This window comes from Camellia sinensis, chromosome 8 (assembly GCF_055761805.1).
Source record: "Camellia sinensis isolate YWXY chromosome 8, ASM5576180v1, whole genome shotgun sequence".
Classification (NCBI taxonomy): Eukaryota; Viridiplantae; Streptophyta; class Magnoliopsida; order Ericales; family Theaceae; genus Camellia; species Camellia sinensis.
The window spans coordinates 63,600,953-63,614,687 of NC_138968.1; the positions used below are offsets into that span (position 1 = coordinate 63,600,953).

Below are 13,735 nucleotides of genomic sequence, written 5' to 3' on the forward strand. Positions count from 1 at the left end.
ATGTGAAGTGCACATGCTTATTTTCCATCTATTTTGTTGACTCCCATTATCAATTGACTATGTTTGACAAAAAATTTAAAATTCAGAATTAAAATCAAGCTAATTAAAATTGCAAGGACTAAAATGACATAAGAGACAAACTATTGGGACTACCATCATAATTTGCCCTTTATTTATATTTATTTTTTTAATGTTATGCACCAAATTCTTTCAAAAAAATCATAAATGTTCTTAGTTTGGGAAAATTAATTGTTCTACAATGTAACCAATATCTACTTCCTAGCCTCACAGCACTAACCTAGGAATGACTTTCAAAAGCAGTGTAAAAGATTTCTAACAACCTAATAAGGGGGAAGACAACCTATAAAACCATCATTTTGCAATTCATGTTATAAATAATTCTTCCATGAGGTGACTCCATAAGCAACCAATCGAACCCAAATAGTATAAATCAATGAAGGAAAGAAATTTGCTGCTGTTTTCGTGCTTACTTGATAGTTTGCAGTGGCTAGAGAGAGAGCGAGAAAGACTCTGAAAGCAGCGAATGTGAAATACAAAAGCAGAGTTCATCAGCGTATCAATCTTGCATCATAACTATTTCACCAAGATAAAAAAGGAGTACTGGGAAAAATGAGTTTTAAGTATCATTATCAGTCCGCATCCCTCTCAGCTCCCTTCATACTTCAGGTCAGCCATCACATAATGATAAGCAATCACCAAGACAAATATGAAGATGCCGAGAAAGTTGGCGAAGAATCCCAAGTCTTGATCATCAATCATTTGCAAAAGCAGAACACAGTCCAAAATAAATCCTTCAACTACAATCAGATTAATTTCTAGATTCAAAGTAGCTAAGATCATAATAATTGCAAACAAGAACTCCTAAGATCATAGTAATTGCAAACAAGAACTCCTATCAAACTTCTCCCGTGTCTCTTGGTTCCAAATCCCCTCGCTACCATAAACTCTAATCGTTTGGTAGAAAGGAAGTTTGGGATAAGACGACAGGAGACAATCAGGACAGAGGATCCATCTCTAACAATTGCCATGAAGATAAGGACTTTAAAAAACAATGGTTCGCAAGAATGCACTTTCCACATCTAAAACAAAAGATATAAATCTATGTATTTTTTTCAAAACCATACACCTTAAGTGTTAGAATCATACGATTCACGATTCGATACAAGTTTCAACAAAACGATTCGAATTGTGCTGTTGAATTGAAAATTGAGTGAATCTTATGATTCATCTAGATTCACACGATTCGCTGCAACTCAGTTGTATTTCTATTTTTTTTTTACATAATGCATGAAACGTCTTGTTCGCCACACTGTCAAGATATATAGAAGAGATTAATTAGTTAAATTGATATACGTGATTTTACATGTATATATATATAATTTAATTATATTGATAGTTTACTTTATTTTAAACACAGTATATATTTTTATAAATATATAGAATTATATATTATATTAAATAAAAAAAAATTAAAGAAAATAAATTTGTACAGATAAACTCATGTAACTTCCTCTTTTCTCCCTAGATACCAGCTTCTCTTATTTTCTAATATTAGCACACTTTCTTTAATAAGACATCCAACTTCTCAGAATAATTTCACAGGATAAAATAAAGACAGTCACACAAAAAGACCAGATAAGTCAATCACCAGAACAATCATGTTTCAAACCCTTTCAATTGTGCTAGTTGTCGACCACTCCTAACAACCGAATCAAACATAGATATTAGATGTTAATATTGTCAATTTAATGATCTTCTCCGCCAAATTGCATCAATTGAACACAAACCGAATTTCTAGTTGTATTTGGCAACAAACATTTCTCGCTTTCTTAGATGGTAATATAGTGGTAGGAAACCAACAAGCACTGCATTATCAATAAATGGAAGGAAAGCGCACTGAAAGCAACTTTCCTTAAACAGATTCAAGACCAACATTTACATAGTAATACTTGAGAATAATAAGTAGAATGTTGAAGCCACAACACTAGCAATTAAACAACATGAAATCCAACACAATAGCCATATTTGTGTTAAAAAGTTCAAGCACGTCAGAATAGCTTACGGTGACAAGACAAAATCTTCTCCTCCACTTCTCATTTCAGTTTGTTTTCTTTTGAAACATATTTGTGATACATATATATATATACTAGTGGTGGTGCACGTGATAATTATATATATATTATCCATTAAAATTGAATATTTTATGAAGTTTTATTAATTTTATCAGTTATAAAAAAACATTTTTAAGGAGTTTGTATTTTATGTATGCATGCTATTGTGAGTGAGTGAAGCGAGATATTGACTGTTAATAACATAATAATTCATTGTGTAGTATAAATTGACAAATAGCAATTGTAGGAGTCGATAGCCGGAACATGCAACACTAGCATAATTTGCACATCAACAGCCTCAACAAATTTCGGGAATAACAACTTTAGCATCATACCAATTATATTAAACAAATTACAAAAGGGTATGAAAATCTACCAACATGACAAACAGGCTAAAGCACACCAATAGTTGTCATACCTTTGTTACTTGTGTAATTGAAGTAATACTCACGTTTTTTTTATTATAAAAAATAAAAAGAGAAAATTTATGAGGGTGCCCAATGGCAAACCCAATCCTAAAATAGATAAAATACCATATACATAAAATAAAATATATAGAATAATTTGCTATAGATAATCATGGTTTAACGTTGGCCATATCAACAATAAAATGTTTCATTAACAAATTTCTAAACTGTTTGTAAAGAAGAATAAACAATACACTATACCATAGTTGTCAAATCGGGATTCATATCGTGAATTGAAATGGCTTCGTATCGAATTGTGAATCGAATCGAATCGTAAATCGTAAAGATTCGGTCACTTTTTCAAAATTACTTGAAAACATATATTTACATATTTAGATGTTAAATATATTTTATGAATATGAAATATTTAATGAAAATGCGATTTTGAATGATAATCACGTAGTTTAATAGGTAAGAAATTAACACCGGTTCCCATGTAAGATTACCATCTCACCTTTTTTTCTTTTTTAGATATTTCTTATCAACCATTCTTAATAAAGATAATAACCAAATAGACAAACTATTAATTTACAAAGTAACAATAACTAACATCGTTATTGATATTTGGACAATAAACATACATACTTTTCTAAGTAATAGTGAGCAAATAATAAGAAAGAATTATTCAGAATATTTTATTTTAAAGTCAACAACATTTTAAAAGGAATAACTAACCTCACACAAGTAATATTCAATTTAATAAAATAACAATAGCTAATTTATGTTAAAATTAATATATATAGAACGAGAGAAAACAAATTATGTATATATATTGATGTATTATTGATTGATATTTTATTGATGTGTAAATTACAGATGGTGAGGTACTCATTATATAGGAGAGGATTGGGGAGTAGGTGAGTGTGTGTGGTAGGTGAGTTGAGTGGAGGTGGTAGGTGATGATATATTTTAACAGCCCCCCGCAAACTCAAGGAGGATAGAAACTAACCAACTTGAGTTTGGAGAGAGGAGCAAAACAAGAAAATACATAAAAATAAAAAAAGGATAGGAGACACTGTATGGTCGTGTCAGACCATTGGTGAAGACACTGAATGGTGGTGTCATAACGTTGTAGAGGACACTGTATGGTGGTGTCATAACGTTGTAGAGGACACTGTATGGGGGTGTCAAACCGATGTAGAAGATAGTTTATGGGGTCATGTCGGACCGTTGTAGAAGACAGTTTATGGGGCCATGTCGGACCGTTGTAGCAGACACTGTTGTGACAGTTGTTGTGACAGTTTACGGAGTCTTGCTGGACCCTTGTAGAAACTAACCGGAATCAATGTCGGGACAGTTTACAGAGTCTTGTCGGACCCGTGTAGAAACTAACCGGAATCTATGTCGGGACAGTTTACAGAGTCTTGTCGGACCCTTGTAGAAACTAACCGGAATCTATGTCGGGACAGTTTACAGAGTCTTGTCGGACCCATAAAGGAGCTAACCGGAATCAATGTCGGGACAGTTTACAGAGTCTTGTCGGACCCTTTAAAAAATCGCATCCTCAAAAGGTGCGCTCAATTTTTTAAAAAAGGCGTGCCATCAAAAGGCGTGCCCAATTTATCAAAAAGTGCGCCGGACATGATGGCGAGGCACGTGAGTGTCTTGGTTGGCGTGCCTGTTTGTCGTTTGGCGTCAAGAGGCGCGCGATGCGCGTGGCTGGCCCTGGCTATTTAAAACAAGGTTGAGGCGAAGGCTGTGCACACTAGTCTGAAACCTCGGAACGCTCGGAGAGCTTGTCTCTGCAAATCTTGAAACACCCGGAAACCAACCCTTCTCTGAAACACTTAGCAACTCAAAAACATGGCCTCTTCTTCCCGTCCAGTTACCCAGAACCTGCTCACGCTCTTTCCAGAACTGAACGAGCCCACAAGAGAAATAACTGGTGCGGTGGCCAGTGAACCGCAACCAAACACCTCTGGTTTTGCTCCATTGAACTTTCCGATGCGGTCGGTGGAGCAAAAAATGGCGATGCAAACTGATATTGAGGCTAATCAGTATACTCTGAAGTCATGCGTGGAAACCATGACGGCGGTCACAAATTTGTCGAACCGGCTGCAGAGTAGGACAAATGAGGTGCAGCATTTAAACTCCCAGCTGGCTCTGCTCCAACGCATGTATAAGGATGCGCGAGCAGAGATAAGCGTGCTAAGGACAGAAAACAAGGAGCTGAAGCGGAAGGCCACCGTGATGTTCCGATTTGGAGGACCGCCATATGCGGCAGTGGAGGAGCAGGGAGTAGTGAACATGCTCGGTGGACTAGGAAGCACTGAGGCAACACCGTCAAGGGCCGCCCAGGACGGAGGCAAAAAGAAGAGACCGGCGGAATAGGCGAAGAAGTGAGGTCGGTTGGTGGCCGCTGCAGAAAAGAAAAGAAATCTGTTGTTGTTGTTGGTGTTTTTTTTTTTTTTTTTTTTTTTTTTTTTTTTTTTTTTTTTTTTTTTTTTTTTTGTGTGGTTTGGTGTAGAAATGTGATCGGAGTTGATCCCTGTCATGAATGAAATGAAATGTGTGGTTTTGTTTTGTTTTTTTTTTTTTTTTTTTTTTTTTTTTGTTTTTTTTTTTTTTGGTTAAAAAATAAAATAATGGTTTGAAAAACCAGTGATGGTGTGTGAATCTGTGAGTTGATATTGCGTATTGGGGTGGTGGAAACAAGAATATTGTGGAGAAAAAGAGTGTTGTGGAAAAGTGAGGCCACTCATATTATTAAAATAGAAAATATATTAAGAAATTAAAAAAGTGATATTATTTGGCGGAATAAATATATATATGAAAGTGGCTGTCATGAAGAAAGTGGCGGGCATTAAAAAAGTGGTATTATATATGAAAGTGGCTGTCATTAAAAAAGTGGATGTCATTAAAAAAAGTGAAGTGGGTGTTCAAACTGCCAAAAGGAAGAGAGAGAGAGAGATAGTGGGCTGCATGTTTGATCACGACATAGTCATCCTGCTCATCGTACTCGATCTCAAGCTCATCGAAGAAGAGATGTGCTGGCTTCCTAACCACCATAGCAGAGAAGAGTTGTCCGCCGAGCCACGCACCACCGCCGGGGCTGACAGATTGCTCAAGGATTGCAACCTGAACTGATGGATTCTTGCTGAGCTCGTAAGCGCAGGAAAGGCCAGCAGACCCAGCGCCGACGATGACAACATCGGTGTCGGCGTAGGTGATCATATCCAGCATATACCTCCGGGTCATTTCCCGAGAAACGATCGATTCCTTGATTGGCTCAAACTTGAACGAGTTGAGATCGTATGAGGCGGACATGGAGATCGAGAGGTTCTGTGTGCCTGATTTGATAGGTTGGAGGAGGCGAGATGGGGAAGAAATCGGGACGCCATGGAAGGAGGTGGAGAGTGAGCTGGGTGTTCAGTTTTGTAAAAGGTCTGTTTGGCTCTTGGGACACTTTACTGATGGACCATTGGGACACTTTGCCATCCATAGATAAAGGTCTTTATGTTTGCTGTAATTAATGCGGCGAGAACAAGTGACCAAAACTTTCTCTTTATTTCTAAACCCAGAAGTGTTCTTTTAGGCCTCTCTTCAGCACTCTCATCCTTCTTTACAGTTACAGCAACCTCTGCTTCACTATGTTTCCTCTTCTTTCCCATTGTTCCTAGAGATCTGAACCACAGAAGAAAGAGAACGCAGAGAGTGAGAGAGAGAGAGAGAGTTGTTGGCGGGGATGTGTTGCAGAGTTGTTGGCGAGACTGAGACGACGACGGAGGATGGAAATTCACCAGCTAAAGATTCTCGCAGCAGATATGGCGGTGCCGTTGCCGGAGAACGGTAGAAAACGTCAGAAATTGGATGTTGACGGCCACGGTTGCTCACATGTGGCGATGAAGTGCAAAGATCGATTGCACGAGATAGTGAGAGACGAGCTCGAAAGCCACGAAGAAGATTCGTGGAAGGAAATGATGGAGCGAAGCTTCTCTTCTTGCAGAGTTACGGCTGTGGAGAGTGGAAGGTATGTGTAGAAAATTCTAGGGGACTAGGTTGAGGTCCGGCGGGCGGCCAAGGCGAAGTTGCCGCCCGCCGGTCAAGAAAAATATTAGGTTCTTAAACCTGCTCTGATACCATGTTAAAATTAATATATATAGAAAGAGAGAAAACAAATTATGTATATATATTGATGTATTATTGATTGATATTTTATTGATGTGTAAATTACAGATGGTGAGGTACTCATTATATAGGAGAGGATTGGGGAGTAGGTGAGTGTGTGTGGTAGGTGAGTTGAGTGGAGGTGGTAGGTGATGATATATTTTAACAATTTATAGTGTAACTTTAATCTTAAACGTCTTTAAAAGATATATTATGATTTTTTAAAGGGGAAAAAAAATGAAAAGAAATGTTAAAAATATGTTGGGTCTGACTGAATCTGATTAGATCTTATTAAAATCTCATGATCACTAAAATAACAATAAATCACGTATATATGTTGGTTATTTTGGTATTAAATGCTATCAGAAGTTGTATGATGTCATTTTTCACTAAAAAGATAGAGAAAAAAAGAGTAAAAAATATGTCAAACACAATAATTTCAAAAAGTACATTAATCGTAAAAAGTGAATCGAATCGTGAATCGATTGTGAATCGTGCAATTCACTAGAGATTCACTTCCAAAATAGATTCACCCATAGATTCGTATCGATTTTACAAAAAATACGAATCGAATTGTGAATCAAATCGTGAATCATAAGATTCTGATAAAAGAGCACTATACAATCAAATAATCTTATGGGGGTGGTTTGGGATGTTCTAAATAAGTGCACTTTTGACTTTTTATTTTAAAAAATGTGTAGAAAAATAGAGAAAGTAGTTAAAAAAGTAGAGGGGAGATGTTGATTGATGTAACCCAAATAAGTGTGTGTAGGTAAAAAAAAGTGCACTTTTTTAGTTTATCCCATACACCTACTATGTGCTAAACTCAAATAGTTCTAAGAAGAATTATTTTAATGGGAGGCATTGTACCATCATTACGAAAACTTTGAATTTTTACGGTATTTCAAAAAAAAATGCTACTAAAAGGAAAAGCCATTAAAAATTAAGATATTTGTAACAAAACGTTCACGATGCAGTCGCTATCTTAGGTTAGCGATGCCTTTAAATGCCACACTAACATTTTTAGTAACTTTCAAAACCATCATATCAATCTTGGCAACAACAAATTGTAGCCAACAACGGACGTAATCATTGACTTATAGTAGCGTTTTTATTTTAATAACATGAGAAAATATCATTTTGCCCCCCCAAACTTTCACATGTTTTGTAATTTGACCCCTAGACTTCGATTAATATCAATTTTACACCCAAACTTTTGAAATTTTGATCAATTTGGCCCCTACCGTCACATTCCGTCTAAATTTGACGAAATGTACTGACGTGACACCAAAATTCATTTGGAATTTCATTTTACCCCCCAAACTATACCTTAAAAATCAATTTGCCCCCCAAATATAAAAAAAAAATTAAAATTTAAATATTTAATAAATAAGTTTTATATCTCAATAATGAAAAAATTAAATTTTAAATAATATATACTTTGCAAAAAAATATTAAAAAAATATAAAAATCCTCATTAAGAATTATCTTGAAACTATGAAGCACGGGTACTTCAACAAACATGTACTCGTACAGAGTACTTACCGAATTTTTAAATTTTTTTCCCACTCAATTTTGAAATTACTATTAGTCAATCAATTCTATTGAAATTAATTTGGGTAATAAACTAATTACAATTGCGCGTGTACACACACATAGAGTAGCCAAGAAATTTTCGACTCAATAAGTTTCTCCAGAATCAACTCAAGATAATTTGAGACTTATGAAACACAGGTACAGGTATGAGTACTAGTATTGGCACAATATGGGTAAGCCGACACGGTAAAATCCAAAAAAAAAAAAGTAGAGTATGGATACAGCTTAATACGTTTGTAAAAAATATTTGTTCTCAATTTAGAATAATACAAATTGATTACATGATTTAATTTAAATCCAACATACAATTAATGTCAAAAGTCCAGGTATGAGATAAACGAAAATTAGATATATTAAATAACTTACACACCATAACTTAATTTTAAAATCATGCTAAGCACAAAACTAAAAATGAAAAAGAAATCTAGTAAAAGGAATTTTATCTTCTTAGTAGAAGAAAATATTGTTTCAACTGAAATATGGCATGGCTTAGATATATATAGTATATATGTTTAGGTACAACAAAAATTAACAAGGAAAAATTTGAGTACAAGTTTTGTTTACCCGGTACGTATGAAGAAATACCATACATCGATAAGTACTTGGTACGGGTACGACATGTTTGTCGAATTATCCATGCTTTTTAAATGAGTATTTTTATTTTTTTTTGCAAAGTATATATTATTTAAAATTTAAGTTTTTCATTATTGGGATAAAAAATTATTTATTGAATATTTAAATTTAATTTTTTATATTTGGGAGGCAAATTGATTTTTAAGGTGTAGTTTGGGGAGTAAAATGAAATTCAAAATGAATTTTGGTGCCACGTCAGCACATTCCATCCAATTATAGACGAAATATGATGACAGAGGCCAAATTGATCAAAATTTTGAAAGTTTGAGTGTAAAATTGATATGAATAGAAGTCTGAGGGTCAAATTGAAAAATGCGTGAAAGTTTGGGGGGCAAAATGATATTTCCTCTAATAACATTACTGCCGTCTTTGCGGTTTAGTTTTTCTGTTATATTTAGCTTATTATTTATTTATTTACTATTAAGTAATTGCCATAAAAGTATTCCAACAATTAACAAATATGTTTATTTAACTAGGTGGCACCACCATCTAAAAAAAAATAATAATAATAAATAAAAAAAAAACAAGGGCCGCACTAATGGCACGCACTAAAAACTCCAGCATAAATTTCTTGTACATAATCACCCTTTGATTGCCCTACCACTTCCATTCTCTTCAGCTTCCTTTCTCATACTAAAACCCCTCTTCTATTATTCTCCTCTCACTAAAACAACATTACATTCTTTTCTTTGACTGATAAGGACTGTGGCATTACAGCAACATATGAGAAATATATCAACATATATACCATTAATGACAATGGTGACTGTAAATCAAAACCCAAAAAAAGGGACAAGTGAAATTGAGATTACAAAAATATATATATATATATATATAAACTTGAAACATACAATTGATGGCATCAGTACAACAAAACAAAAGACAAAATTGTAATCCACATCAAAAAAATCCACATACACATACAGCATCCATATCTAATCTGATAGAGATGTACTTGAATTATTGTGGGTTTCTATTGGATTACCAATCTAATGAGCCAAAGAATACCTTTTTCTACATAAACCCGATTGGATCTAATATATTTCTAAGAAAAGAGAAAAACAAAGAGAGAGAGAAAACACAATATCTATTGTGGTTTCAAATTGACATTGTGATTGGCAACAAAAGCTCAAGATGGCTTGATTTTGGAGCAATGCTGCTGCTGTAGATTGATGGGTTAGGTGGAACTCTGAGAAGGTCTTAAATGCGTTACAGATTGATTTTTGATTGTCGAATGGAAAAATATCGTCCAGGCATTGAGCAATCATTGAACTTGGTAAGATGATTTTATCAAAGAAGCTATCTCATTGAGCTCCAATTGTAGGACTTTAGGACCAAATATAAAAACATAGGAATATTTAGAAAGAAAGTCGATTTGAGAGAGAGAGAGCCCGACTAGTTTTGGTGATAGAAGAGAACGCCGAAGAGAGATGAGAAGAATAGGGGTTTAACGAGAGAAAGGGAATTGAAGAGAATGGAAGTGGTTGGGTAGTCAAGGGGTGCCCTTTGATAAATGCTTTGTCAAATGCAATGGTTCGTAAAATGCAGGTTTTATGAATAGGCATAAAACGATACATAAAAGGATTCAATTTTCCTAGTAGTGCATTAATAGGCAGCTTTGGAAAGCATTAACAATTTGTGAATTTATTAAGGGTATTTTCAGAATCATAGAAAACAGTTGGGCTACTTCAGCCTTTTAAAGTAGTAGTAGATAGATAGTAGACATGTATTTTTTTCAGAGTCACAAAATTGAACTCACTAAGCATTTAATATCAGAACATATCAAGTGAACCCACAACAAAACATAAACTCTACAACTCACAAAATTTAGCTTAGCCCTATGCCATAAATACTGAAGTCACAAACTAAGAGTAGACAATTGAACTCACTGAGCATCTCTAGTGGCGTGCTAAAACACATACCAAAGAAAAGCCCAAATTTGGCCATGAATTCTCCAAGAATTATCTCCAATGGTATATCATTCCTCTTGCATCATTGGATTGTCAAATTATAATATTTTAATTGTGGCAAGTTAAAATTTGGTTTTGACAAGGTTAATTTGACATCAACCACTAAAAATGCTAGTATTATTTAAGTAAAATTGTCAAATTATAAAATTTTGGCACTTTGTCAAATCAAAATTTGGTATTGACACGTTATTTTGACATCAACTGCTAAATATGTTAGTATCATCAAGTTGAGAACATACCAAGCAAAACCCACAACATAACACAAAAAAACCTACAATTATGAACTTTAACTTAGTCCTAATCCACAAATGTTGGAACGAAAACAAAAGGCAAAATTACACCAGTAGTCCCTACATTTTATGTCATTTTGGTCCCTACGATTTCAATTGGCTCAATTTTAAACCTTAATTTAGATTTTGTATTAATTTAGTCCAATTCATTGTGTTGTTAGTTTTTTTTGATAAAAAATATCACTAAATTGGTTGAGGTTACATTAAAAAATACCAACTGTTGTAATCAAAGACAAAATTATAAATTTAAGTTAAAATCGAACCAAAATAAAAATAAAAATAGAAAAAAACAGTTGTATTCTATTGGACTAAGTTGAGACAAAATTATAAATTCAAGTTAAATCGAGCCAAAATAAAAATAAAAATAAAAATAGAAACAAACAAAAACTGAATAATGAAAAAGAGAGCTGAGGTGGGTTGCGATCGCAGTGGGATTCGAACCCACGACCTTTAGATTCGGAGTCTAACGCGATATCCACTCCGCTATGCGATCACTTTGCTTGCATTTTCATATATCAAACCCATTTCAATCATATACAGATCTACTGAAAAGAAAGTACTGACAAACAACTCTTTGTTTCGATCCCGGAAGCAAAGCAAATCGTGTAGATCCCAACAAAGACAAAGAAGATCAAAATTTTCTCTTTCAAATCGAGACTTCTATCTCCAATCTAGAATATTTGTGTGTGCCCATAAATATACAGCAGGTATATATATATATATATAGAGAGAGAGAGAGAGAGAGAGAGAGATTGAGATTTTTGTGTACCTTTTTCGCTGATCAAATGTTAGATACGAAGTGGGACAGCAGATGAACGAAGATGGCGATCCAAGAGACTGAGATTTGCTTAAGACTGGTGACACCAAACTATTTGCGACTTAGCGATCAAACTCTGTAGCAGACTAGGTTTAGATCTTTGATCCCAAAAAAACCAAAAAACTGGTTTTAGATCCAACCGAGTTTTGCGAGTTTGAAGGTTTTTTTTTTTTTTTTTTTTATTTTAAATTTGGGTATGTGTAGGTAGGGGAAAATTGAATTGAACCGAAGCAATTATATTCGGTCAGTTTTTAATAAGTATCGGTCTTTATAATTTTTTAATTTGATTTTTTTACTTTTGGTTTGGTATTGATTTAATAATTTTTTAATTTGATTTTTTTACTTTGTGTATTAATATATTATATTTATTATATAATATAATATAATATAATAATAATAAGTATAATAAATTATTAATCTCGATTAATTAATCTTATTATTTTTATAATCTAAATTAGTAAACTTTTATGATATATAATTTTAACTTTAACTCATTATTATTTTTAAAGCTTTAGTATTTATTTATTTTTATTTTTTTTTGCTTATATTTTTGTTAATTTGGAAATTTGAAAATATTTATTAAATGAATAGATTGAGTATGTTTAAAGTAATAGACAAATAACTAATTTAATATTTTTACATATATTGATGACTATATTAAAAAGTGACTCAAGTTTAAAAGGTCTTAAACTGATTAAACTGTACCGAACCAAATCGTTTCAATCAGTTCGACTCGGTTCGATTTGATGGGACAAACGACATGTATCGGTACTCAAAATAATAAAATCGATATTATCAAAATATCAACCGTACCAGACCGATTGCATCCCTATTCGTCTTCTTTGTTGTTCCAGTGCACAAGAAATTTTTATGTGTTAATAGGGTACCACCTGACAATACCGTCCATCAATCACAAATGTATACGCCCTTTATTGTTTTTGAAACATTCAACATAAATATAGTGGACCCTACTGTTAAGGACAATTACTATAGTTTTAGGGATGTAAAAATTGAAAAAATAGACTAAATCGATCGAATTAGATTAAATTGTCTATATTTAGTTTGTTTTTTTAACAAGAATTAGTCTGTGCGATTTTTAAATTTGATTTTTTTTCCAATTTTCGGTTCGGCATCAGTTCAAGCACCTTGTGCACGGAATTAAACCAAAACCGACCATTTCAACATATATTATATTTATAATATATATAATATAATAATATAATTATATTAATAAGTATAATGAATTAATTAACCTTATCATCTTTATCTTAACTCTTACTCATTATTTTTGAAACCTTACTTTTTTTCTCTTTTTTTTTGTTAATTTAGGATTTGAAAATATTTATTAAATGGATGGATTTGATATATTTGAAATGGTGAACAAATAATTAATTTAATATTTTTATATAGATTAGTAGTTATATTTAAATGTAACTCAAGTTTGAAATGTCATAAACTAATTACATCATACCAACCAAACCATCTCAATCGATTCCATTCAGTATGGTTTGATTGGAGAATCAGTCTATATCAATGTTCAAAATAGTAAAATCAATTTATTGATTCGGCAAAATTTTTTACCTAAATAACAATCGTACTAAACAGATCACATCCTTATATACAGGGACATGAATGTAACAGAACCAAACACTTCGGCCATGTTCATTAGGAGACTTACATATAGAAGGATTGTAACTTATCGGGCTCTTAATTCTCACATACA

The 13,735-nt window shown here is 33.3% G+C and overlaps 1 non-coding gene and 1 pseudogene across 1 annotated transcript; both read right to left on the bottom strand.

The window, feature by feature from the left end:
* Nucleotides 1-666: 666 nt before the first annotated feature.
* Nucleotides 667-5,866, bottom strand: LOC145788872 (thiamine thiazole synthase 1, chloroplastic pseudogene; annotated as a pseudogene).
* Nucleotides 5,867-11,615: 5,749 nt separating this feature from the next.
* On the bottom strand, nucleotides 11,616-11,688 carry TRNAR-CCG (transfer RNA arginine (anticodon CCG)). Its single transcript has one exon. It is a non-coding gene; the product is annotated as a tRNA-Arg (tRNA).
* Between the last annotated feature and the right edge of the window lie 2,047 nt (nucleotides 11,689-13,735).